Raw genomic sequence first — 27,958 nt, forward strand, 5'->3', positions numbered from 1 at the left:
GGGAGGTGCACCATTCCCAGAGATACTGCAATACCAGGTCGATGCGTGGTGTGGACGGAGCAAGGCCCTATTCCATGTCCCTGCTCCAAAAATCAATTTAATATATGGTCCCCAGATAAGGGGCGTATCAGATATTAAACTGATAAGAACAGATTTTCCCCCCAAAAATGTACTTTATTCATAAAAATCAGTTTAAAAAAATACATTACGAAACAGTTCAAAACAAAAGTGCAAACAAAATTAGTTTTCTTCGATACAGGAGGGAGTTGCCTCACAACCCTTCCATTCAAAGTTACATGCCATGTACATTTTACAGCAAAGCCATATCTGGAGTAGACAGCCCGAGGGGTTTCCCATGGGTCCAGCCCCTCAGTTCACTTTAGTAGGAGGACCTTACACAGTGGCCTTTCCCCATTGAGCCTTTGCGGCGTCTGGCCAAGCTTTAGTGCGTCCCTCAGCACGTAGTCCTGGACCTTGGAATGGGCCAGTCAGCAACACTCGGTCGTGGATAACTCTTTGCACTGGAAGACCAGCAAGTTTCGGGCTGACCAAAGAGTGTCGTTCACCGAGTTGATGGTCCTCCAGCAGCAGTTGATGTTTATCTCGGTAGACGTCCCTGGGAACAGAGGGTAGAGCACAGACTCCTGTGTTACGGAGCTGCTCGGGATGAACCTTGACAAAAACCACTGCGTCTCTTTCCACACTTGCTTTGCAAAAGCACATTGCTGAAGGGGGTGGGCAACAGTCTGTCCCCCACCACAGCCACCTGGAGGACAGCGTGCGGAAGCGGTGATATTGCAGGCGCGCAGGAAGGATCTGACGGGGAGGGCCCTTCTGACCACGAGCCAAACTACGTCTTGGTGCTTGTTTTGAAAGTTGTGATGATGAGGCATTGTGCCAAATGACTTTGGCAGTCTGCTCGGGGAACCAATCCGACAGGATGCACCTTCTCCTTTTCCCTTGGGCCTTGAGGACATTGCGTGCAGACCACTGCCTGATGGATTGGTGGTGAAAGGTGTTATTCTGCACAAACCTTTCCACGAAGGATAGGTGGTACAGCACAGTGGAAGTGGATGGAGCATTCTGTGGCGATGTGGGCAGACCAGACCCATCCTTGGCAAGATCGGGGCCAGATAGAAGGTCAGCAGGTAGTGAGACTTGGTGTTTGCGTAGTTGGGTTGTCGGCAGAGCTTGATGCAGCGGCACACAAAAGTAGGCATGAGGATGAGGGGGAGGTTGTATAAGTTTTTTTGTCCCAATCTTTACGTAGAGGTTTGAAGATGGTGTCCGTGCAGACAGGGTCCATTTTGGACGTGGCGATAAAGTGTAAGATGGGTCAGGTGAGCGGCGTGGCACAGAGTAAGAGTGGGGTTTGGGGCGGCAGAGAGAGCAAGAATGTGAGCATCTGATGAGCAGTTTGTTAGGCGCAATGGAGAGAGAGAATGCTCTGAGTGTGTGGAGAAAAGATAAAAGAAAGGTTAGAAAGTAAGCAGTAGAGCCAGCTCACGCAAAGAAAACAGTGGTTAAAAAAAAGTAGCAACAAAAGAAGCTGAGAGAGACACTAAGTTCTAATCTTGCTTTGTAAAACCAGGGGAGAGCGCGAACGCAGTCCCCCACTACCACAAATTTTGCAGTCGAGTATCCCGCATTTGGGGACATCGCAGGCGTCAGCACACCCGAAGTGCAATGGGCTAGCCTCGTCCTGGGAGAACCACCTTCTTGATCATGGTGTCTCCCCTGCCAGGTAAGTATGCTACATATTGCCACACACTGCCACCTGACATCACACACCACCTCTTACGGTCTCAAACACTCCGTTTTTACACATCGCCTTGTCACTCCATTCACAATCTGCTGCTCTTCGCACATGTCAGTTCTTGGCAAATATTGCAATCTATCATTCATTACACCTTCCGACAAAATGCCGCACGGATCCAGAGCCTGCAATGACATTTGAATATTGCCCTTAATAGGAAATCAGCACCCTCACCCCACCCCCTCAGCTGCCTTCCTTCAGGCCGCGAGGCGTTTTCCGATAAGAAATCCCTAGACGTATACATTGCAAAGGAAGGAAATGCTTGGCTTCTCTTCCTTTCAAACACCATTCACAATCTGATGCCTTCGAAAAAGCACTTTTCAAGTTTTGCACCTCAACACCAATAGGGACATCGGGAGCAAGTTCTGGCCGTCAAGTCTTCCTCACTTGTCACATTCACTTCCTTTGCTTGAAATATTTCACCAGTTTCCCAAAGCCAGCAAACCTACCTCCCTTTGTTTAACTCTGGCTTTGCAATCTATCTTACTCTCTGCAGTATGATCATTGTCTACATAGCCAGTAACTGATTCAAGGAGAAGCCACATTAAAAGGTTGAAGAAAACAGAGACATTTTGTCAAAGTTTTTCGTCTTGCACTCATCAGGACAACCTGCAAGAATACCAATGTAAGGGAAGCAACAAATTTATACTGTATGAGAAGAGACTGCTGATTGGTTGGCAAGGGGACTCTGATTGGTAGAGGCGTTGACAGTTTTATGGTGACTGACAGTTAACTGCCAAGCTTTGTTTGAAATTTGTGTGGCGCATTTGCGTGTACTGGAAGCTACATATATTAATACACAGGGCCCTGTTCTTTGCAGACAGAAAGAACATGTACACACACTGCGCCTATTTCAGGGAAACAAAATATGTGACAGTCATTTGCTGGTTCATTCCTCAGGGCAATGCCTTGACCAATCAGAGTCAAGTTGCCTGCTTTAAATTTCTCCATGGCAACGCCTCTACCAATCACAGTCTACTTGCCAACCAATCAGCACTCTCTTCTCATATAGTATAAATTTGTTGCTTCCCTTATGCTTGCGAGTTGTCCTGATGAGTGCAAGACAAAAAGCTTGAACAAAATTTCTGTTTTCAGCAATATTCAGGTTGTAGACACGCATCTACATGTTTCCTGACATCTTTCGGATGAGACATTAAACCGAGGCCTTGTCCGTCTGCCCTCTCAGGTGGACTGACGCAAAAGATCCCGTGGCACTCTTTCCAAGAACAGGGGGTTTATCCACCACGACCTGGCCAATTTATCCCTCCATCGACAACACGAAAACAAACACTACCCCGTCATCATCACATTGCTGTTTGTGGGAATTTGCTGTGCGCAAATTGGCTGCCGCCTTTCCTAAGCTTCAAAAGTGCTTCATTGGCTGTATTTGGGATGTGCTGTGATCGTGAAAGGCGTTATAGAAATGCACATAATTCTTGAAGGTACTCGAGCCATCACGGCAGGAATCCTAAATTCCTCCAGCATGGTCGGTGCTTCCAGCGAGGCTTCCTTGTGCTGTGTTTGAGTCAGGCCTTAAGTCAAAATGATGTCTCCTGTGGCAGGGAATATCTACGAGCAACCGTGGCATTTTCCTTCAAGAAGAACCGCATGGCCTCAGCAACAAATAAAGAAGTAACTAAGAAGGTGACTGCTCCAAAATTCTGCTGCCCGTGTCCAAGCTCACACCAAGTGCAGTTCACCCATCGCCCCTGTGCTCGCTGCTTGAGCAGCACCACACGTTTCAATTGCTCATCCTTGCTTTCAAATTCCTCCATGGCTTTGCTCCTCTCAACCTCTGAAACCTCTTTGCGGCTCACTCCTCACCGACATTCTTTCACTCCTCCAATTCTGGTCTCTCGAACATCGCTGATTTTAATCGCTCCACCGCTGGCGGCCGTGCCTTCAGCTGCCCAGGCCCGAAGCTCCAGATTTCCCTGCCTGAGCCTCTCCGCCTCTCTTCCCTCCCTGAGGACGCTCGTGGAAACCTACTTTGGTGACCAAGCCTTTGGACATCTGCCCTAATACGGCCTTATGCGGCTCGGCATCCAATTTTACTTTCTGACACCCCTGTGAAGCGCCATGGGACGTTGTATTACGTTAAAGGTGCTCTATAAATGTTTATACAAATTGTCGTTGTTATTGGTCTGGAATGCATAGTCTGACAGGATGGTGGAAAGAGACTCAATCACAAGGTTGGAAAGGGAATTTCAAGAAACAGTTGGAAGGGAAAAAATTAGCAGGGCTATAGGTAAAGAAGAGACAGGAGTAGGACTAATTGTATTTCCCTTTGAACGAGCTGCCATAGGCACAATGGGCCGAGTGGGCCCCCCCGCCCCCCGCGGTGTCCGGTTGTATATGTCGGCGGCGGCATCCTTCCACCAACATAAGATGATGGACGTGCAGCAAATCCATCGGCGATGCGATCGTTTCACGTGCTGCACTTTGGCTGATGGCTCAAAAGGCCAATCTGTGAGAGACAGGTCCTGCCACAAGTGCCGCATATGAGGTGGGGTTATCAGGTGCCGTTGTAGGGTGCTGGTTTGCGTGTTGGCGCCTTCTGTCACGCTGCTGTAGCCACTGGCCGTCGTGGTGGCGTGCACCAGTCTGGGGTAATGTCACCATTTTCCTCTGTTCTTGGCTAGTGTCTCCCACGTATGAAAATCGATGTTTCGGGCCTTCATGTCACGCTTGCAGGCATCCTTGAAGTGGAGCTACTGGTCTTCTGGCTCTGCCCACATCGTCATATGGAATACCCTTGGGAATGGGTCGTCTTCCATCCTGCAAACATGCCTGAGCCAGCAAAGTCACCTCTGCGTGACGAGTGCTGGCATACTCGGGAGATTTGCTTTTGAGAACACCGTCGCATTCGCGATTTGGTTCTTCCATGAGATGCCGAGAATACGCCGCAGACATCGATGATAAAAATGGTTGAGCTTCCTTTCTTGACAGCTGTAAGTCGTCCATGCTTCACAGCCGTACAACAAGGTGCTGCGAACACAGGCCTCATAAACCAGCAACTTGGTCCAAAGTGCGAGCTTGTTATTTTCCCATGCACGTTTCGTGAGTCCGCCAAAGGTGGTAGCTGCTCTCCCTCTGCGTGTGTCGACTTCTGCATCAAGAATCAGACTGTCTGTCACCGTTGATCCAAGGTTGCAGAATCTGCACTTCCAGCGGAGTGCTGCTTAGTCCGATCGAGGGCGTAGATGTGACACCCTGCCCCAGAACCACAGTTTTCTTGCCACTTGTAGTAAGAGGGAAGAGGTTAGAGGCATGGGAGACACGCTCCATGAGTGGCTGTAGCTGAGTTTCCGTGTGGGCCACTAGCGCGGCATCATCAGCGTAGAGGAGCTCTCTGATCAAGACGTGCTGCATTTTTGTCTTCGCTTTCAATCTGGATAGACGCTAGAGCTTGCCGCCTGACCTAATATGCAGGCAAACTCCTTCCATATCTGCAGGGAAGACAAAGGTCAGGAGCGTGGAGAAGAAAATACCAAACAAAGTGGGGGCTCGGACGCAGCCCTGTATCGCTCCATTCTTCATGCTGAAACTGTCGGATGTGGAGCCACCAAACCGTACAGAACTGTGCACGTTGTCATGAAAGGAACGGGTGAGACTACGGAGTTTTGGTGGACAGCCAATTTTCTCTAAAATCGTGTGCAGTCCTGCTCAGCTGACGGTGTTAGATGATTCCGTGAGCTCTACGATAGCAAGGCATGTCCTGTTCCCGACACTTCTCTTGCGGCTGGTGTATGGCGAAGGTCATGCCCAGTGTAGATCTGTCAGCACGGGAACCGCACTGTCCTCCTGGATACACTCGATCTGCCAGTAGACAGAGTCTTTCCAGCAAGACCCCAGTGACTCTGAGGAGCGAGATGTCCCTGGCAAGTAGTTGTTACGGTCTCCTCCGTCTCCTTTGTTTTTGCGTAACGTGATGATTTCTTTGCGTCACACATGTCCTGAGGAAGGATCCTGCCCTCCAACGGCGAAAGAGGAGGTCACGAAGGTGAGGCAGTGGATGGGATTTTCGTGCTTAAGCAATTCGGTTGGAATTCCATCCTTGCCGGGTGCCTTTCTGCTGGCAAAGGAATCAATGACCTTTTCAAGCTCGAGTGATCCATGACAGGAAGCTGCAGAAGAGCGTCAAGCGCAGGCTGGGAGATGCCCGTCTCACGGGAGTGCAGCTCACAGTCGTGTCCAACCCAGTGGGACATCTGTTTGCTTCTGTCGCTGAGTACTTGACCGTAGGCCAATTTCAGAGGGGCAACTGTGGTAATGGTAGGACCAAGCGCCCTCTTGATCCCATCGTACATAGCACATAGATTCACACTGTGACAGGCAGTGTGGATTTCTGGACATAGGTTGCTCCGGTGTTTATGTGCGCAGTGTCTCCCTGTCTTTTGCACGACTGCCTTGGCTACTTACAAGTCATAGAGTGTTCTGGCTGTTGGCTTTATGTTGTGCATCAGGTAGGCGCTGTTAGTTGCTTCAATGACAGATGTCACCTCCGCTGAGTAGGTCACAAAGCAGTCTTTGTTGCGTGTTCCGCCTTTACCAAATGTCACTGCTGCCGCTGTGTCATAGATGATTGAGCCCAGAGATTTGCAAGCGTCATCAATATCAACATCGGCTTTTCCTGGTAAGCCTTTAGCAGGTAGCAATTGCTCGAGCGCCAATGCGAACTGCTGGCACTTGGCATCATTTCTTGTAGCAGGGATGCCGATGCGTGGCGGGCCGTCCTGTTTGGAACTGTGAAACCTTTGGGCTTGGGCCCTCACTTTGCTGCTGACAAGAGAGTGGCGATGGTAGGTGCGGGTATGGAGAACGCTGGGCAGATGGTGTCTTCTGGTGACGATCAGGTCAAGTTGGTGCCAATGGCCAGATCTTGGATGACACCATGACACCGCAGCTCTGCTCCATAAACCCAGTCCTGCACCACGGCACTCACCCGACCCATCTTACACTTTATCTGGAGATCCGAAGTGGAGCCTGTCCGCACAGACACCATCTTCAAACCTCTAGATAAAGCTTGGGGCAAAAATGTTATACAACCTCCCCCTCATCCTCATGCCCACTTTTGTGTGCGGCTGCATCAAGCTCTGCGTACAACCCCATTCCGCAAACACCAAGTCTCACTACGTGCTGACGTTCTATCTGGCCCCGATGTTGCCAAGGATGGGTCTGGCCACGTTGCCGCAGAATGCTCCATCAAGTTCCACCGAGCCGTACCACCTGTCCTTCGTGGAAAAGTTTATGCAGAGAAACACCTTTCACCACCAATCCATCAGGCAGTGGTCTGCACACAATATCCTCAAGGCCCTACGGAAAAAGGAGATGGTGGATCCTGTCGCATGGTTCCCCGAGCAGACTGCCAAAGTCATTTGGCACAATGCCTCATCACCAGAACTTTCAAACAAGCACCAAGACGTAGCTTGGCTGGTGGTGAGAAGGGCCCTCCCCGTTACATCCTTCCTGCACGCCCGGAGTCTCGCACCCACTTTCCGCACGCTGCCTCGAGGTGGCTGTGGTGGGGAAGAGACCGTTGCCCACCTCCTTCTGGAATGTGTCTTTGCAAAGCAGGTGTGGAAAGAGATGCAGTGGTTTTTGTCGAAGTTCATCCCAAGCAGCTCTGGGCTGTTCCCAGGGAGGCACACTGAGATAAACATCAACTGCTGCTGCAGGACCATCAATGCAGTGAAAGACGCTCTTTGGTCTGCCCGAAACTTGCTGGTGTTCCAGCGCAAAGAGTTGTCCACGACCGAGTGTTGCAGACTGGCACATTCCAAGGTCCAGGACTACGTGCTGAGGGACGCACTAAAGCTTGGGACAGACCCTGTAAAGGCTCAATGGGGAAAGACCACTGTGTAAGGTACTCCCACCAAAGTGAACTGAGGGACTGGACCCATGGGAAACCCCTCGGGCTGTATACACCAAACATGGGTTTGCTGTAAAATGCACATGGCATGAAAAATAGAATGGAAGGGTTGTGAGGCAACTCACTCCTGTCTCGAAGAAAACTGATTTCCTTTGCACTTTTTGGAATGTCAGCTTGGTACTGTTTTGAACTGTTTTGTAATGCATTTTTTTCACAGATTTTTATGAATAAAGTATATTTTTGGGGGGGGAAAAAGTTCTCCCAGGACCAAGCTAACCCATTGCCCTTTGGGTGTGCTGACGCCTGCGATGTCCCCAAATGTGGGATACTCGACTGCAAAATTTGTTTATGTACCATCTTTGCTCAGTTACAAAGACTCACAGACTGTCTCTCCCATGCCTGTAACTTGTTCTCCAAGTAAACTAAGGTCATGGGTCAAGGTTTGCGTCTCCGCGCCTGATCGCACTAAACAACACCCCACTGGAAGTGGCTAGCAGATCTACTCTCTTGGGTCCACCGTGACAGACAATCAGTGCCTTGATGTAGAGCTCGATACGTGCATAGGGAAAGCAGTTACCAGCTTTGCCGACTCGCGAAATGCACACGAGATAAGAGCAAGCGGACCCTTAGGACCAAGCTGATTGTTGAAAGGCCTGTGTTCTCAGCACTGTTTATAAGGCCTGTATTCTCAGCACCCTGCTGTATGGCTGTGAAACATGGGCGACGTGCAGCTACCAGGAAAAGAAGCTGAATAATTTCCATCTTTGCTGTCTGCGGCACATTATGGGTATATCCTGGCAGGACAACATCACAAATGCGGCAGTCCTGCCCAAAGGCAGAGCTCCCAAGTGTGCTGGCACGAATGTAACAGACGGCGGATGGGACACGTCCGCAGGATGGAAGACGGACGAGCACCCAAGCGCCTTGCGTACGGTGAGGTAGCCAAGACCAGAGGACAAATGGGGCAGCGTGTACTATCAGAGCTGGGAGTCACTAGCTGGCGGAAGAAGGAAATGGAGCTACATCCTGTGGACTGGCGTGCACTACCACAACGACAAGTGGCTACAGCAGCTTGGCGACAGGCGCCAAAAACAACAACTCACAGCGTCACGTGGCAGTTTGACGTGCTGAACTTACGACAGAACCTGCCACTCGAGGATGTTGCGAGCAGAGGAGCATGTACAGTTTGTGAACATTTTAGAATACTGTTTTTAGATTTTAAAAATTCCCTGAAAGGGAGGTGCACCGTTCCCAGAGATACTGCAATACCAGGTTGATGCGTGGAGTGGACGAAGCAAGCCCCTATTCCATCTCCCTGCTCCAAAAATCAATTTAATATATGGTCCCCAGATAAGGGACGTATCAGATATTAAACTGATAAGAACAGATACTACACTTGATCTTAGCCAAATGGCCGAGAAGCGATACCGGTATAGGTTACGGTGTCCTCAGGCCCCATTTGCCCTCCCTCTTTTAAGTCAGACTGATTGTGTCCAAAGACGTATAACTGCTGACGGTTTCACTGTCGGTATATTTTTCTCTGGACTTCTAATTGGAACAGAAGATTAGTTGACAGAAGTTGCTGTTTTCTCCTTTGTCAGTGAAACTGCTTCATAGGTATGTAGATTGCCAGTATTCTACCAATCAGATGGGAGAGGGTTGTGCCTGTCCACACGTACGTACGTCATTGTCAGAGGCTGCTGTGGAACATAAACTTTTTAAAGCAGTTGCATGTCTTGCAGGGTGTGAGTGACCATGCAACAACCAACTGTGCAGAACTGCACACGTAGAATCATAGAATGGTTACAGCACAAAAGGAGGCCTTATGTCGTGTCCGTGCCAGCTGTCTGCAAGAGCAACTCAGCGAGTCCCACTCCCCGCCTTTTCCCTGTAAATTTTATTTCTCTTCAGATAATTGTCCAATTCTCTTTTGAAAGCCATAATTGCACGTGCCTCCACCACACTCTCAGGCAGTGCATTCCAGATCCTAAGCACTCGCTGCATCAAAAAGTTTTTCCTCACGTCGCCTTTAGTCCTTTTGCCATTCACCTTAAATCGGTGTCTTCTGGTTCTCGACCCTTCCACCAATGGGGACAGTTTCTTCCTGATCTGCTCTGTCCGGACCCCTCATGATTTTTAACACTTCTATCAAATCTCCTCTCAACCTTCTCTAAGGATAACGGCCCCAGCTTCTCCAATCTATCCATGTAACTGAAGTCCCTCATCCCTAGAACCATCCTCAAAAATCTTTTCTTCATCCTCTCTAATGCCTTCACATCCTTCCTAAAGTGGGGTGCCCAGAATTGGACACAATACTGCAGTTGAGGTCGAATCAGTGTTTTATAAAGGCTCACCGTAACTCGCACGGAGAAGACTCGGAAGGCGGAGTTCCGGACCTGTAAGTATAAAAAACTTACCTCCGGTAAAAAAAACTGAAAAGTGACGTGACAGGAAAGTTGTAACCTGATTGGCTGGTAGATAATTTGTACTGAATTTGAAAATAAAACATTGATAAAAATTGATTAAAATCCTAATTAACTAATTAATAAGTAGAGTAACTAAACCAGAGGGAGGAGATTACTGTATTTAGTCAGCATTTAATATTTATACTAGGATTCTAGCACTGGGGACCATATCGTTAATTATAACAATTTAGTAAGGATTTAATAAGTATTTATTTTTATTTATTAAATAGTGCTACAAATGTCAGTTAGAGGGGTGAAGTGCTTCACCTGTGAGATGTGGGAGGTCCGTGATGCTTCCAGCGTTCCGGACGACTACATCTGCAGGAAGTGTACCCAGTTGCAGCTCCTCACAGAGCGCATGGATCGGTTGGAGCAGCAACTGGATGCACTTTGGAGCATGCAGGTGGCAGAAAGCGTCATAGACAGGAGTTTTTAGAGAAGTGGTTACACCCAAGGTGCAGGCAGATAGATGGGTGACCGCTAGAAGGAGCAGGCAGTCAGTGCAGGAATCCCCTGTGGCTATCCCCCTCTCTAACAAGTATACCGTTTTGGATACTGTTGGGGGGGATGGCCTATCAGGGGAAAACAGCAGCAGCCAGAGCAGTGGCACTACGGCTGGCACTGTTGTTCAGCAGGGAGGGACAAAGCGCAGAAGAGCAATAGTTATAGGGGACTCTATAGTCAGGGGCACAGATAGGCGCTTCTGTGGACGTGAAAGAGACTCCAGGATGGTATGTTGCCTCCCTGGTGCCAGGGATGTCTCTGAACGGACAGGGGGCATTCTGAAGGGGGAGGGTGAACAGCCAGAGGTTGCGATACACATCGGTACCAACGACATAGGCAGGAAGAGTGACGAGGTCCTGCAGGGGGAGTTTAGGGAGTTAGGTAGAAAGTTAAAAGACAGGACCTCTAGGGTTGTAATCTCGGGATTACACCCTGTGCCACGTGCCTGTGAGGCTAGAAATAGGAAGATAGTGCAGCTAAACACGTGGCTGAACAGCTGGTGTAGAAGGGAGAGTTTCAGATATGTGGACCATTGGGATCTCTTCAGGGACAGATGGGGCCTGTACAAGAAGGACGGGTTGCACCTAAACTGGAGGGGCACAAATATCCTGGCTGCGAGGTTTGCTAGCATCACTCGGGAGGGTTTAAACTAGTGTGGCAGGGGGGTGGGAACCAGAGCAGTAGGACAGCAAGTGAAATAAATGAGGGGAACTAGTAAATAAGGCCAGTAAGACTAAGAGGAAGAGCAGGCAGGGAGATGTTGCGGAGCACAGCGGGACTGGTGGTCTGAAGTGCATTTGTTTCAATGTGAGAAGTATAACTGGTAAGGCAGATGAACTTAGAGCTTAGATTAGTACTTGGAACTATGATGTTGTTGCTATTACAGAGACTTGATTGAGGGAAGGACAGGATTGGCAGCTAAATGTTCCAGGGTTTAGAAGCTTCAGGCAGGATAGAGGGGGATGTAAAAGGGGTGGGGGAGTTGCATTACTGGTTAAGGAGAATATCACAGCTGTACTGCGGGATGACACCTCGGAGGGATCATGCAGCAAGGCAATATGGGTGGAGCTCAGGAATAGGAAAGGTGCAGTCACGATGTTGGGGGTTTATTACAGGCCTCCCAACAGCCAGCGGGAGGTAGAGGAGCAGATATGTAGACAGATTTTGGAAAGATGTAAAGGTAACAGGGTTGTAGTGGTGGGTGATTTTAACTTCCCCTATATTGACTGGGACTCACTTAGTGCTAGGGGCTTCGATGGGGCAGAATTTGTAAGGAGCATCCAGGAGGGCTTCTTGAAACAATACGTAGATAGTCCAACTAGGGATGGGGCCGTACTGGACCTGGTATTGGGGAATGAGCCCGGCCAGGTGGTCGAAGTTTCAGTAGGGGAGCATTTCGGGAACAGCGACCATAATTCCATAAGTTTTAAGGTACTTGTGGATAAGGATAAGAGTAGTCCTCGGGTGAAGGTGCTAAATTGGGGGAAGGCTAATAACAACAATATTAGGCAGGAACTGAAGAATTTAGACTGGGGGCGGCTGTTTGAGGGTAAATCAACATCTGACATGTGGGAGTCTTTCAAACGTCAGTTGATTAGAATCCAGGACCAGCATGTTCCTGTGAGGAAGAAGGATAAGTTTGGCAAGTTTCGGGAACCTTGGATAACGCGGGATATTGTGAGACTCGTCAAAAAGAAAAAGGAAGCATTCGTAAGGGCTGGAAGGCTAGGAACAGACGAATCCCTTGAGGAATATAAAGACAGTAGGAAGGAACTTAAGCAAGGAGTCAGGAGGGCTAAAAGGGGTTATGAGAAGTCATTGGCAAACAGGATTAAGGAAAATCCCAAGGCTTTTTATACGTATATAAAGAGCAAGAGGGTAACCAGGGAAAGGGTTGGCCCGCTCAAGGACAGAGAAGGGAATCTATGTGTGGAGCCAGAGGAAATGGGCGAGGTACTAAACGAGTACTTTGCATCAGTATTCACCAAGGAGAAGGATTTGGTGGATGATGAGCCTAGGGAAGGGAGTGTAGATAGTCTCAGTCATCTCATTATCAAAAAGGGGGAGGTGTTGGGTGTCTTGCAAAGCATTAAGGTAGATAAGTCCCCAGGGCCTGATGGGATCATGGGATCAACCCCAGAATACTGAGGGAGGCAAGGGAAGAAATTGCTGGGGCCTTGACAGAAATCTTTGCATCCTCATTGGCTACAGGTGGGGTCCCAGAGGACTGGAGAATAGCCAATGTTGTTCCTCTGTTTAAGAAGGGTAGCAAGGATAATCCAGGAAATTATAGGCCGGTGAGCCTTACGTCAGTGGTAGGGAAATTATTAGAGAGGATTCTTCGGGACAGGATTTACTCCCATTTGGAAACAAATGGACTTATTAGAAAGAGGCAGCATTGTTTTGTGAAGGGGAGGTCGTGTCTCACTAATTTGATTGAGTTTTTTGAGGAAGTGACGAAGATGATTGATGAAGGAAGGGCAGTGGATGTTATCTATATGGACTTCAGTAAAGCCTTTGACAAGTACAAAAGTACATGGCAGACCAGTACAAAAGGTGACGTGACACGGGATCAGAGGGGAGCTGGCAACATGGATACAGAACTGGCTCGGTCATAGAAGACAGAGGGTAGCGGTGGAAGGGTGCTTTTCTGAATGGAGGGATGTGACTAGTGGTGTTCCGCAGGGATCAGTGCTGGGACCTTTGCTGTTTGCAGTATATAAATGATTTGGAGGAAAATGTAGCTGGTCTGATTAGTAAGTTTGCGGACGACACAAAGGTTGGTGGAGTTGCGGACAGTGATGAAGATTGTCAGAGGATACAGCGGGATATAGATCGGTTGGAGACTTGGGCGGAGAAATGGCAGATGGAGTTTAATCCGGACAAAAGTGAGGTAATGCATTTTGGAAGGTCTAATGCAGGTGGGAAGTAGACAGTAAACGGCAGAACCCTGAGGAGTACTGACAGGCAGAGAGATCTGGGCGTACAGGTCCACAGGTCACTGAAAATGGCAACGCAGGTGGATAAGGTAGTCAAGAAGGCTTGCCTTCATCGGTCGGGGCGTAGAGTATAAAAATTGGCAAGTCATGCTGCAGCTGTACAGAACTTTAGTTAGACCACACTTAGAATATTGTGTGCAATTCTGGTCGCCACACTACCAGAAGGACATGGAGGCTTTGGAGAGGGTACAGAAGAGGTTTACCAGGATGTTGCCTGGTCTGGAGGGCATTAGCTATGAGGAGAGGTTGGATAAACTCGGATTGTTTTCACTGGAACGACGGAGGTGGAGGGGCGACATGATAGAGGTTTACAAAGTTATGAGCGGCATGGACAGAGTGGATAGTCAGAAGCTTTTTCCCAGGGTGGAAGAGTCAGTTCCTAGGGGACATAGGTTTAAGGTGAGAGGGGCAAAGTTTAGAGGGGATGTGCGAGGCAAGTTCTTTACACAGAGGGTGGTGAGTGCCTGCAGGTACGAAAGCGACGTTTAAAAGGCATCTTGACAAATACATGAATAGGATGGGAATAGAGGGATACGGATCCCGGAAGTGCAGAAGGTTTTAGTTTAGGCAGGGATCAAGATCGGCGCAGGCTTGGAGGGCCGAATGGCCAGTTCCTGTGCTGGACTGTTCTTTGTTCTCTATGTACTCTATTTCTAAAGCCCAGGATCCCGTATGCCTTATTAAGCGCTTCCTCAAACTGCCCAGCCAGCTTCAATGATCTGTGGTCCCTCTGCTCCTGCATCCCTTTAGAATTGTATCCTTTATTTTGTATTGCCTCTCCTCGTTCTTCCTACCAAAATGTATCACTTCACACTTCTCTGCATTAAATTTCATCTGCCACGTGTCCGCCCATTCCACCAGCCTGTCTATGTCCTCTTCAAGTCCATCACTGTGCCCTGCGCACCCAAGTCGAGGTCATTAACACAGATCAAGAAAAGCAGTGGTCTGAATACTGACCCCGGGGGAACACCACTATATACCTTCTTCTAGTCTGCAAAACAACCGCTCAGCACTACTCTCTGTTTCCTGTCACTCAGCATCACGCTCATCAATTCTCTCTGTTAACTCATCACAAAACTCAATCAAGTTCGGGAAACGCAATTTGCCCTTCTTAAATTTGTGCCGCCTTCCCTTCATTAATCCACATTTGCAAAGCGACTGTTAATTTTGTCCTGGATTATCGTTTCTAAAAGCTTTCCCAGCACCGAGGTTATAATGACTGGCCTGTAGTTGTTGAACTTATCCTTACACCCTTTATGAACAACGGTGTAACACTGGCAATGCTCCAGTCATCAGGCCCACTCCTCCTTTTACCACCATCTCCTACTATTTATATGCCTATAGAAGACTTTTGGATTCCCTTTTAGGTTAGCTGCTAGTCTCTACTCATACTCTCTCCTTGCTTCTCTCAATTCTTTTTTCACTTCCCCTCTGAACTTCCTATATTCAGCCTGCTTCTCACTTGTACTATCAACCCGACATCTGTCACACGATTAACGACACTGAGGAACATTTGCCAGCTTTGGGCAAACTTGTCCAATTTGACTTCTTCTAAAATCCTGACTCTACCGCATATTTAACAACTGTATTATCTACGTCCTGCTCCAGATCAATAATAAAAAACGGAGGTTATACCAATCAGCACTGGCCCAGCCCACTGGTGACCGCAACCTGTCTGGCAGCAGCTCTACCTAAAACCTGCCCACTCTCTACCCAACTTGAGCCAATTTGCAATCCATCAACGGACTTAAGTTCCTAACATAACGTTTTATCAAAATCTTTTTGGAACTCCAAATGGATGACATCTACCAAATCTCACTGAGCTATGATACCACAGTATCAAGTAGCTGCATCAGGTTTGGCAAACTAGATCTCTTTTCTGAAGCCTTTTTCTATCAAGCCTCACCCTTCCAACTGATTATTAATATCATCCCTACTGATGCTTTGCATGCTTTTCCCCACCGCTGAGGTTAAATTTACTGCTCTGTAGTTGACAGAAGGGGTGAAATTGGTCTGCATCAATTGTGCAAAATGGGCTCACAGCAAATCAGCAGCTTGCGCTCCATTTTCTTTTCCATTGAAGTTAACATGCACTTTGTGGCATGGATGTGAGGTCTGCATACAGGAGTGTACCGAACCCGTGACAATGTATAGCTTAAACTACAACTAAAAATTCTGACGAAAATCAGGAACGGCATTCAGGACTGTGATCGTGGACCTCCCAATTCCCTACCCCAACCCTTCAAGGTCCTGCTCGGCCTTCCTGCTCTCTTGCCACCGTGTCAGGCTTGACTCCCTCTTAGATGAGCTTACAGCTTCCCTCTGTGCCTCCGTCGGCATCCTCATCGAGGCACTCGGCGCTGGCTCGTTAGGAACAGCAAGCCCAATTGCCCCATCCTACTATTTCGCCGAAGTTCCCGCCCAGAGTGTCCGCCGCGGGCTATTCTTGGCAATCTCCTTCCTGTCCAACTCACCCCTCCCACTTCTGACCCTGTGGAATCTGTCAGTGGATCAGCTCTCACCACCCCTCTGCTCAACTCCCTCCAGAATACCCGTTCACTTGCAAACAAGGCCCTTGCCAAAAATGAACTTATTTTTGAAGATTGCATCGACATCATGGCCTCAACGGAAACCTGACTGAGGGGTGATGACACCTTCCTCCTAAATGAAGCCTGCCCACCTGGCTATACCTTCCAATACCTGCCCTGTCAAGACTGTCGGTGCCAGTGTGGTGCTTATCACCAAATCACACCTTGGCCTGAACCCTTACTCCTCTGGCACTTTCTCCTCCTTTGAGCATCTCACCTTGCTCCATCCCTCTCACCTCTTATTCAAAATCTTCATTCTCGACTGCCCACCCAAGCATGATTAAAACATTTTCACCGAGATATCTTCACTGCTTTCCTCCCTCAGCCTCTGCACCAAACTGCTTCTCATCCTCGGTGATTTCAACCTCTATCTCAACTCATCATGCTCGTTCCCCTTTGAGTTCACCGCCATCATATCCTCCCTATATCTCTCCCTCCATGTAAACTCCCCAACCCATTCTCACAGCTACCCTCCTTGACCTTGCCATCTCACGTGGGCTTGCTTCTCCCATCGGATAATGCCAACTCTGATCACTTTCTTGTATCACTCTCCACCCACTTGCCCCTTCTACGCCCCAACACTACCTCTTTCTGTATCCACCCCAGAAAGCTATCTTCCAATTCACTTACAACTGCACTTTCAAAAATCCAACTGTTGAGCCTTTGGCTCTCTGATCACAACATTTCAGCAGCTACTGATTTGCTCAACTGCACCCTCACCTCCAACTGTGATGCCCTAGTCCCCAGTAAAGCCATTACTCTCTCTCACCCTGGCACTTCCCCCGGTACGGCCCTCGTGTCCACTCCCTCAAGTCTGAAGAATGCAGTTGTGAAGGATATGGCAGACAACTGCTTCCGCCATTCACTACCAGACCTGGCTAGATCGCATAAAGCACTATTGGTTCTTGCTCTATTCTACCAAAACTGATCACTACCCTGGAATGCAAAGATAACCCGTGGCTTCGCTTCTCTATTGTAAACCATCTTCGTAAACCTCTCTCATTTGCCTCCTCCATCCTCACCTCCAATAACAAGTCCGAGGAGCTCATGGATCTCTTTGTCACGAAGATCGAGGCCTTAAGTTCAGCTGCCTCTGCTGCTTCCCTTCCTTCCAGTCACCCACTGGACAAAACTTCCTCTAAAGAGCCCCCATGCCCTGGCCCGGAACTCACATCTCTCTCTAGTTTCTCTCCGATCTCCCCACATGCCCTCTCCGACCTCATCTTGTTTATGAGACCCATCTCCTGCTCCTTTGACCCTATTCCCATTAAACTGTTGACCACCCAACTTCCCCTCCGGGTCCTCATGTTAGCTGATATTGTTAACAATTCTCTCTCCTCAGGTGCTGTCCCACTCTCCTCTAAATTTCACATCATTGCCCTTCTCTCAAAACAAAAACAACCCTTGACCCCACCATCCTTGTGAACTACCGGTTCAACTCCAGCCTCCCTTTCCTCCCGAAACTCCTTGAACGTCTTGTCGTCCACCCGCCACCACACCTGCTGCTGCCACCCACTCCCCCCTAAATCCATGCCCATCTTTCTTGGAAAGATATTGAGAGGGGTAGAGGAAGCGAAAGACCTTGGAGTGCATGGCCACAGGTCCCAGAAGGCGGCAGGACAGGTAGAAAAAGTGAAGAAGGAATATGAAATGCTTTCCTTTATTGACCGAGGTATAGAATACAAAAGCAGGGATGTAATGCTGGAACCGTACAACACGCTGCTTAGGCCACAGCTGGAGTTTTGCGTACAGTCCTGGACACCATGTAACAGGAAGGACATAATTGCTCTGGAAAGAGTATACAGGAGATTTAAAAGAATGTTGCAGTGCTTGCAAATTACAGTTGTGAGGAAAAGATTGGATAGGCTAGGCTTGTTTTCCTTCGAACAAAGGAGGCTGAGGGGTGACTTAATTGAGGTGTACAAAATTATGAGGGGCCGAGACATAGAAGACAGGAAGGATCTGATTCCCCCAGCGGAAAGGTCAATTACCAGTGGGCACAGATTTAAGGTGATTGGTAGAAGGATTAGAGGTGACGTGAGGAAAAACCTTTTCACCCAAAAGGGTGGTGGGTGTCTGGAATTCACTGCCCGGATCGGTGGTGGAGGCAGAAACCCTCAACTCATTTAAAAAGTACCTGGACCTCCACTTGAAGTGCTGCAACCTGCAAGGCTGCGGAACAGGTGCTGGCAGGTGGGATTAGATTGGGAGGCTAGTTTTTCGGCTGGTGCAGACACAATGGGCTCTTTCTGTGCCATAACCTTTTTACAGTTCTGTGAAATTCCATGTTTGAATCCCTCCAATCAGGTTTCTGCCCCCGTCACAGTCCCGAAATGGCTCTTAAAGTCACAAATGACATCCTAATTGACTGTGACAAAAGGGAAATGATCCCTCCTTGATCTTCTCGATCTGTCTGCATCTTTTGACACAGTTGACCCACACAATCCTCCCCGAACGTCTCTCCACAGTTGTCCAGCTGGGCGGGACTGCACTTGCCTGTTTCCGATCTTATCCATCTAATCGTAGCCATTGTATCACTTGCAACAGCCTCTCTTCTCGCTCCCGCACCGTTACTACTGGTGTTCCCCAAGGATCTATCCTTGGCCACCTCGACACCCAGCTCTACCTCATCACAACCTCTCTCGACACCTCCACTAAATTATCAGACAGCTTGCCTGATATCCAGTGCTGGATGAGCAGAAATTTCCTCCAATTAAATACTGAGAAGACCGAAGCCAGTGCCTTGGGTCGCCGTTCCAATCTCCATTCCCTAGCTACCGACTCTACCCCTCTCCCTTGCAACTGTCTGAGACTGAACCAGACTCTTTGCAGCCTTGGTGTCATATTTGACCCCGAGATGAGCTTCCAACCACATATCTGCGCCATCACTAAGGCCACCTATCTCCACCTCCATAGAATCGGCTGACTTTGCTCATTTGCCGTTGAACCATCATTCATGCCGTCGTTACTTCTAGACTTGGCTCTTCCAATGCACTTCTGGCTGGCCTCCCACATTCTACCCTCCGTAAACTTGAGGTCATCCAAACTCTGCTGCCTGTGTCTTACTTGCACCGAGTCATGTTCACCCATCGCCCCTGTGCTCGCTGACCAACATTGGCTCCCGGTCAAGCAATGCCTTGATTTTAAAATTCTCATTCTGGTTTCCAAATTCTTCCACAGCCTTGCCACTCCCTACCTTTGCAATCTCCTCCAGGGCCACAACCCTCCGAGACAAATGCACTCATCTAATTCTGGTCTCTTGAGCATCCCCGATTTTAATTGCTCCACCGCAAGTGGCCGTGCCTTCAGTTGCCTCGGCCCTAAGCTCTGGAATTCGCTCCCTAGAGTACTCCGACTCGCCACCTCGCTTTCTTCCTTTCCAGCGCCCCTTAAAACCAAGCTTTTGGCCATCTTCCCTAATATTGCCTTACGTGGCTCGGCATCTAATTTTGTTTTATAACCCTGCTGTGAAGTGCCTTGGGATGTTTCATTATGTTAAATGTGCTCTATAAATATAAGTTGTGGTTGCATTTTCCTCAGTTGCATCTGTTCATTGTTCAGCCCCGTGGGACTAAAATTTTAATGTTTCTTATGAAATGCTGAAGCATAACACCAAATTTGATCTTTATTTCCCCCTGAAATCTGGCAGAACCGCAGTAAAATTAAACTCAGCCAGGACTTCTGATCCAGCTCACTATCCAATGGCTGCTAAGCAAAATGTGGTGGATCCTTTAGAACTTATGCTCCTCCTGACTTCGGCTCGCCCAGTAGTTTTCTTTGAGTTAGTGGACAACTAATAGCTAGAGCCTGCTCTGTTTGCAATGCAGTAACTCTTCCTGATCCCTGCCTGACGACTGTGGCATCATAGGAATGGTCACTGTTCTCTGAGATCATTGATGGATCACTGCCCAGCAGCCAAACTCAATGTACATTGCTTAACATAGGTTGCTGAGTTTAGCTGACTCCTGTTGCAGGAAAATGAACCAGGATCGCATTTCAATCTGTGTTATTGGGCAGTGGCATAATAGCTGAAAAGATCAGTGGTTTTCGTCAGGATTCACATGTGAAGAATTGCCAGCCTTTGTGTTGTTGCACATCACCATCGGGTAAAGCTACTCTATATTTGATACGTGTAGAGCCATTTCTTACCTTCCGTCACTTGCTAGGAAACCATTATAACAGACAGAATCATACCGCACAGAAAGAAGCCATAACAGCGAGTCAACAGGCCTTTCGGCCCAACTGCTCTATGCCGACATTTATGCTCCACACGAGTCTCCTCTCCCCGGCTTCATCTAACTCGGCCAGCATACACTTATATTCCTTTCTCTCTCATCTGCTTATTTAGCTTCCCTTTTAATGCATTTATGCTATTTGCCTCAACTATTCCTTGTGGTAGCACATTCCGCTATCTTACCACTCATTGGGTAAAGAAGTTTCCCCTGGATTTGTTAGTGCCTATCTTATATTTATGGCCTGTAATTTTGGTCTTTCCCCACAAGTGGAAACTTTTTCTCCATGTTCACAGGAACGGACCTGTCCAAGCTACTCCACGACTCTTGCTGCATAGCCCTGGAAATATTTCCTTTTCAAGTTCACATCCAATCCCCCTTTTGAAAGTTACTATTGAATCCAGTTCCACCACGCTTTCAGGCACTGCATTCCAGACCGTCATAACTCACTACTCGCCTTTAGCGTAGTAAAAAGTCCAAGGTGCGTCACTAGAGAGCTATCAAACAAAATTTGACACCGAGCCACACAGGGAGATATTAGGGCAGGTGACCGAAAGCTTGGTCAGAGATATCGGTTGAAAGGAGCATCTTAAAGTATAAGGGAGAAGTAGAAATGTGGACAGGGTTAGGGAGAAAATTCCAGACACTAGGGCTGAGGCAGCTGAAGGCATGGCCACCACTGGTGGAAGGATGAAAATCAAGGATGTGCAAGATCCCAGAATTTGAGGAACGCTGACATTTCACAGGCTGCCAGGGCTGGAGGAAGTTACACAGATAGGAAAGGGCGAGGCCATGGAGGGATTTGAAAACAAGCTTGAGAATTTTAAAAGCAAAGCATTGCCAAACTGGGAGCCAATGTAGGTCAGCGAGCATAAGAGTGATGGGTGAATGAACTCAGTGATGAAGTCAGGATAGGGGCAGCAGAATTTTGGATGAGCTTCAGTGTATGGTTGAAGCAATGTGCGAGGAAAGCATTACAATAGTTGAATGTGGAGGTAACAAAGGGGTGGATGAAGGTTTCAGCAGCAGAAATGCCGAGGCAGAGTTGTAGTCGGGTGATGTTAGGGAGGTGGTCTTGCTGATGGAGACAGTGCTTTATGTCGTCCAGTCAGATCTGGCAACGATTGGCCCAACCAAACAGCCTGCAGACACAATGGGCCCAATGGCTTCCTCCTGTGCTGTATCTTCCTACGATTCTATGCATCGCAGAAAGGATATTTGTTCATTTCAATTAGGGCACTGTAATAATGGAGCAAGTCCCGATTCCATCTGTGTTGCAAAGTTGTATTTTTCGCCCTTACATTGGGAATGTAACAGATAGTAATTTGTAAAGAATGTTTGTACTTCAGCTGATCTTAACGAAAAGCCAAGAAATTATAATTTGTAAACTCCTTCATAATCTGATCTCTCTGGCCCCCTTAGGATTCCTTTGTAGCCTAGTGTGAAGCCAGATTCCATTCGCCGACTGCTTACTATTGCTCAGATGATGTCCTGTCTTGTGTAATGGGCAGGAGTCGGGGGTGCAGTCATGGTGCTGGCCCTTATCTCTGTGCCTGAGACCTGTTTGTGGCTGGAGGCTGCAATGCTTACTCAAACCTAACCTGAAGAAAAGACGAATGGTGCAGGGTTGTGAGTGGGCGGAACAGTCGCTTTTTAAGACCTTTTTGCAATTTACTCAGGCAAGGGGTGACTGAAAGAGAAACAAATATTTCTTCTCTGCTTTCGGAGCTTGCTGAATGGACTGGCTCCTCGGGCTCCTCCTGCAGCTCTCGGTCTTGCGTGCTCCTCATTGGCTGACACCTGCTCTTGGGGCCCATCTTCTTTGGGGTCTCTCCTACGACGCTTCAATGCCAGTGGTGCCGCTGCTCAGTCCCGCACTCTTTGACCCTCTCGGATTAGTCTTTAAGAGGAGTTGCTTTCAGTAAAAAAATTCCATCTCTAGTCACTGCTGAGACAACAATGGTGTAACAGCTATAAGAAAACAGCTTCACACCTCTCTTCCTTTAAGTGATCACTGGCAGCCCTGATGCTCAGGAAATGCTGGCTCTGCACTGCAGTGCCGTGCTCTGTTGGATGTATTTTAGAGATATTGGTCTCGATGTTCTGTTTGCGCTGGATCGACTGGCTCCTCAGGCTGCCATTGCTCTCCCGGTCTTGTGTGCCTAGCAGCTGCTCTTCGCGCCATCTTCTTCATCTGCCCTGAACTGCTGGATTTACCCTTTCTCTCCATCACCGATCTTTGCTGTTCTTGGGCCCCGGGTTTCACGCCTACTGCTCCCCAGGTCTGTTGTTAACACCTGAGGCCACTCACTCTACACTTCCAGTGGACCCTGGGGCTGAATTCCGAACCTCTCTCCTGCATTGATCGGTGGCTTCACCGAGCTGCCTCCAGCCTGCCTACAACTGAACTTCATCCAATTGTAACCTCCAGGTCCTCAGCCTTTAAAGTGGGATATGGCTAGTGAGTTATTGTTGGGCCTTGTATGTACCTTCTGCTAGAAACCTGACCTCCAGAGGCATTCTCGTTTGAATCAAAATTTTCAATTGATCCAAGATGTCAGGATCTATTTTTGGGGTGTAAAATGCACCAATTGGCTATTTCATGCTTCGCTACGACTAACACGTCTCCTGAACTTACTTCTTGGGAATGTTAGCTGAGCAGATTAATCTGCCTGAGGTGGGCCTAGTCATGTCCTGATGTTTGGATTGAAAGATACTTTGAGAAGCATACTGTTGCTGGCCATGATAACTTCTCTCCAATGTCTCTAACTCTCGTCTTCAACACTTTAATCCAGTAATTTTGGAGTTATTCTCATCAGATTGGGCTGATTCCTGACTGCCTTAATACGGTCCTCATGGGTGACTTGTATTTCAGGATGGCTGGCTGGAATGATGATCTCTTTATGGATTGTCTTCGCTCAGTTACAAAGACTCACAGACTGTCTCTCCCATGTCTGTAACTTGTTCCCCTTGACTTTTAAGTGTCAAGTAAACTAAGGTCAAGGTTTGCATCTCCGCCCCTGATCGCACTAAACAACACCCCACTGGAAGTGGCTAGCAAATTCTATTCTCTTGGGTGCACTTTGACAGACAATCAGTGCCTTGATCTAGAGCTCGATACGTGCACAGGGAAAGCAGCTACCACCTTTGACCACTCGCGAACTGCACATGGGATAAGAGCAAGCGGACCCTTCAGACCAAGCTGATTGTTTATAAGGCCTGTGTTTTCAGCACCTTGCTGCATGGCTGTGAAACATGGGCAACGTGCAGCTACCAGGAAAAGAAGCTGAATAATTTCCATCTTAGCTGTCTGCAGCACATTACGGGTATATCCTGGCAGGACAACATCACAAAAGTGGCAGACCTCTCAAAGGCAGAGTTCCCATATGTGCTGGCACGGATGTAACAGACACGGCTTCGGTGGACGGCACACATCTGCAGGATGGAAGATGGTCGAATACCCAAGGACCTTGCGTATGGTGAAGTAGCCAGGGCCAGACGGAAAATGAGGCAGCCAAAGTGTGACATGAAGGCCCTAAATGTCGACTATCGCACCTGGGAGTCACTAGCTGGCGGAAGAGGGAAATGGCGATACATCCTGTGGACTGACGTGCACTACCACGACGACAAGTCGCTACAGCAGCTTGGCAACATGTGCCGATGCCGAAAACACCAACTCACAGCGTCACTTGGCAGCTAGACGTGCGGAACTTGTGGCAGAACCTGCCTCTCAAGGATTGTCCTTCACAGTCATCAGCAAAGGAGCAGAGAAGACACCCCACCTAAATCAATTGTTTGCTCTGTGTCCATCATCTTCCTTGGATGGAAAGATGCCAACTTATGGACTGTCATTGCTGTTTGCTGATGCTTTCCATGTGTGATTGCCGAATTCTCCTTCCAGTAAATACCACCTTTGCTATCATATTAGCGGGTAGACGTCCAGTCATGGACAGCTTCCTGGTTTTCAGACTGGCAATCTAAATTCCTAACAGGTACCCCGTTGGTTAGGGGAATTAGCTTTTCCTGATTGGAGTAGTTCTCCTGCACTGAATGTCGAGCGTACTGTGTCAGCTGCTTTGTTTTGTATGAGGAACTGTCTTGCGTCCTGCTGATGAACTTCCTTTGCTTGGCGTTGGTCCTCCTTTTGGGCTAGTTGTGGTTTATTTCCTTGTACTGCTGGCTGCAGCTTAAGTTGGTTTGGAGGTTTGCGCAGAGTTTTATTGTTTGCACGCTGTGTGTGTAAGTTTTGTGCGCGTAAATAGATGAATGTGGCGGAGTAATGGGTTGTTTAATTGTTGAGTGCATGTTTTAGCTTTCAAGCATTTGAAGGGTATGTATGATCTTGTGGATTTAGCCGTTTGTGAGCAGCTGTGTGAACTGTGCCAGCTTTGACGGGATGGTTGTACGTGGTTTTGTCATTTGAAGTGCAGCAGCAGCAGCGGAAAGGGAGGTGCACCGTTCCCAGAGATACTGCAATACCAGGTCGTTGCGTGGTGTGGACGGAGCAAGGCCCTATTCCATCTCCCTGCTCCAAAAATCAATTTAATATATGGTCCCCAGATAAGGGTCGTATCAGACATTAAACTGATAACAGATTTTTCCCCAAAAAATGTACTTTATTCATAAAAATCAGTTTAAAAAAATGCATTACGAAACAGTTCAAAACAAAAGTGCAAACGAAATTAGTTTTCTTCGATACAGGAGGGAGTTGCCTCACAACCCTTCCATTCCAATTTACATGCCATGTACATTTTACAGCAAAGCCATATATGGTGTATACAGCCCGAGGGGTTTCCCATGGGTCCAGCCCCTCAGTTCACTTCAGTAGGAGGACCTTACACAGTGGCCTTTCCCCATTGAGCCTTTGCGGCGTCTGGCCAAGCTTTAGTGCGTCCCTCAGCACGTAGTCCTAGACCTAGGAATGGGCCAGTCAGCAACACTCGGTCGTGGATAACTCTTTGCACTGGAAGACCAGCAAGTTTCGGGCAGACCAAAGAGTGTCGTTCACCGAGTTGATGGTCCTCCAGCAGCAGTTGATGGTTATCTCGGTAGACGTCCCTGGGAACAGAGGGTAGAGCACAGACTCCTGTGTTACGGAGCTGCTCGGGATGAACCTTGACAAAAACCACTGCGTCTCTTTCCACACTTGCTTTGCAAAATCACATTGCTGAAGGAGGTGGGCAACAGTCTGTTCCCCACCACAGCCACCTGGAGGACAGCGTGCAGAGGCGGTGATATTGCAGGCGCGCAGGAAGGATCTGACGGGGAGGGCCCTTCTGACCAAGAGCCAAACTACGTCTTGGTGCTTGTGTTGAAAGTTGTGATGATGAGGTATTGTGCCAAGTGACTTTGGCAGTCTGCTCGGGGAACCAATCCGACAGGATGCACCTTCTCCTTTTCCCTTGGGCCTTGAGGACATTGCGTGCAGACCACTGCCTGATGGATTGGTGGTGAAAGGTGTTATTCTGCACAAACCTTTCCACGAAGGATAGGTGGTACAGCACGGTGGAAGTGGATGGAGCATTCTGTGGCGATGTGGGCAGACCAGACCCATCCTTGGCAAGATCGGGGCCAGATAGAAGGTCAGCAGGTAGTGAGACTTGGTGTTTGCGTAGTTGGGTTGTAGGCAGAGCTTGATGCAGCGGCACACAAAAGTAGGCATGAGGATGAGGGGGAGGTTGTATAAGTTTTTTTGTCCCAATCTTTACGTAGAGGTTTGAAGATGGTGTCCGTGCAGACAGGGTCCATTTTGGACGTGGCGATAAAGTGTAAGATGGGTCGGGTGAGCGGCGTGGCACAGGGTAAGAGTGGGGTATGGGCGGCACACAGAGCAAGAATGTGAGCATCTGGCAGCTGATGAGCAGTTTGTTAGGCTCAATGGAGAGAGAGAGAGAGAGATAATGCTCTGAGTGTGTGGAGAAAAGATAAAAGAAAGTTTAGAAAGTAAGCAGTAGAGCCACAGTTCATGCAAAGAAAACAGTGGTTAAAAAAAAATAGGTAGCAACAAAAGAAGCTGAGAGAGACACTAAGTTCTAATCTTGCTTTGTAAAACCAGGGGAGAGCGCGAACGCAGTCCCCCACTACCACAAATTTTGCAGTCGAGTATCCCGCATTTGGGGACATCGCAGGCGTCAGCACACCCGAAGTGCAATGGGCTAGCCTCATCCTGGGAGAACCACCTTCTTGATCATGGTCTCTCCCCTGCCAGGTAAGTATGCTACATATTGCCACACACTGCCACCTGACATCACACACCACCTCTTACGGTCTCAAACACTCCGTTTTTACACATCGCCTTGTCACTCCATTCACAATCTGCTGCTCTTCGCACATGTCAGTTCTTGGCAAATATTGCAATCTATCATTCATTACACCTTCCGACAAAATGCCGCACGGATCCAGAGCCTGCAATGACATTTGAATATTGCCCTTAATAGGAAATCAGCACCCTCACCCCACCCCCTCAGCTGCCTTCCTTCAGGCCGCGAGGCGTTTTCCGATAAGAAATCCCTAGACGTATACATTGCAAAGGAAGGAAATGCTTGGCTTCTCTTCCTTTCAAACACCATTCACAATCTGATGCCTTCGAAAAAGCACTTTTCAAGTTTTGCACCTCAACACCAATAGGGACATCGGGAGCAAGTTCTGGCCGTCAAGTCTTCCTCACTTGTCACATTCACTTCCTTTGCTTGAAATATTTCACCAGTTTCCCAAAGCCAGCAAACCTACCTCCCTTTGTTTAACTCTGGCTTTGCAATCTATCTTACTCTCTGCAGTATGATCATTGTCTACATAGCCAGTAACTGATTCAAGGAGAAGCCACATTAAAAGGTTGAAGAAAACAGAGACATTTTGTCAAAGTTTTTCGTCTTGCACTCATCAGGACAACCTGCAAGAATACCAATGTAAGGGAAGCAACAAATTTATACTGTATGAGAAGAGACTGCTGATTGGTTGGCAAGGGGACTCTGATTGGTAGAGGCGTTGACAGTTTTATGGTGACTGACAGTTAACTGCCAAGCTTTGTTTGAAATTTGTGTGGCGCATTTGCGTGTACTGGAAGCTACATATATTAATTCACAGGGCCCTGTTCTTTGCAGACAGAAAGAACATGTACACACACTGCGCCTATTTCAGGGAAACAAAATATGTGACAGTCATTTGCTGGTTCATTCCTCAGGGCAATGCCTTGACCAATCAGAGTCAAGTTGCCTGCTTTAAATTTCTCCATGGCAACGCCTCTACCAATCACAGTCTACTTGCCAACCAATCAGCACTCTCTTCTCATATAGTATAAATTTGTTGCTTCCCTTATGCTTGCGAGTTGTCCTGATGAGTGCAAGACAAAAAGCTTGAACAAAATTTCTGTTTTCAGCAATATTCAGGTTGTAGACACGCATCTACATGTTTCCTGACATCTTTCGGATGAGACATTAAACCGAGGCCTTGTCCGTCTGCCCTCTCAGGTGGACTGACGCAAAA

The 27,958-nt window shown here is 48.2% G+C and overlaps 3 non-coding genes and 2 pseudogenes across 3 annotated transcripts; all 5 read right to left on the bottom strand.

The window, feature by feature from the left end:
• Positions 1-173, bottom strand: LOC137354471 (U2 spliceosomal RNA; annotated as a pseudogene).
• A 1,415-nt stretch (positions 174-1,588) lies between these two features.
• On the bottom strand, positions 1,589-1,752 carry LOC137354935 (U1 spliceosomal RNA). Its single transcript, XR_010970584.1, has one exon. It is a non-coding gene; the product is annotated as a U1 spliceosomal RNA (small nuclear RNA).
• Positions 1,753-8,923: 7,171 nt separating this feature from the next.
• Positions 8,924-9,114, bottom strand: LOC137353877 (U2 spliceosomal RNA). The gene has a single exon (XR_010970029.1). It is a non-coding gene; the product is annotated as a U2 spliceosomal RNA (small nuclear RNA).
• Positions 9,115-24,921: 15,807 nt separating this feature from the next.
• On the bottom strand, positions 24,922-25,089 carry LOC137354487 (U2 spliceosomal RNA; annotated as a pseudogene).
• Positions 25,090-26,528: 1,439 nt separating this feature from the next.
• Positions 26,529-26,692, bottom strand: LOC137355090 (U1 spliceosomal RNA). Its single transcript, XR_010970733.1, has one exon. It is a non-coding gene; the product is annotated as a U1 spliceosomal RNA (small nuclear RNA).
• Positions 26,693-27,958: the final 1,266 nt, after the last annotated feature.

Source organism: Heterodontus francisci, chromosome 41 (genome assembly GCF_036365525.1).
Source record: "Heterodontus francisci isolate sHetFra1 chromosome 41, sHetFra1.hap1, whole genome shotgun sequence".
Lineage (NCBI taxonomy): Eukaryota > Metazoa > Chordata > Chondrichthyes > Heterodontiformes > Heterodontidae > Heterodontus > Heterodontus francisci.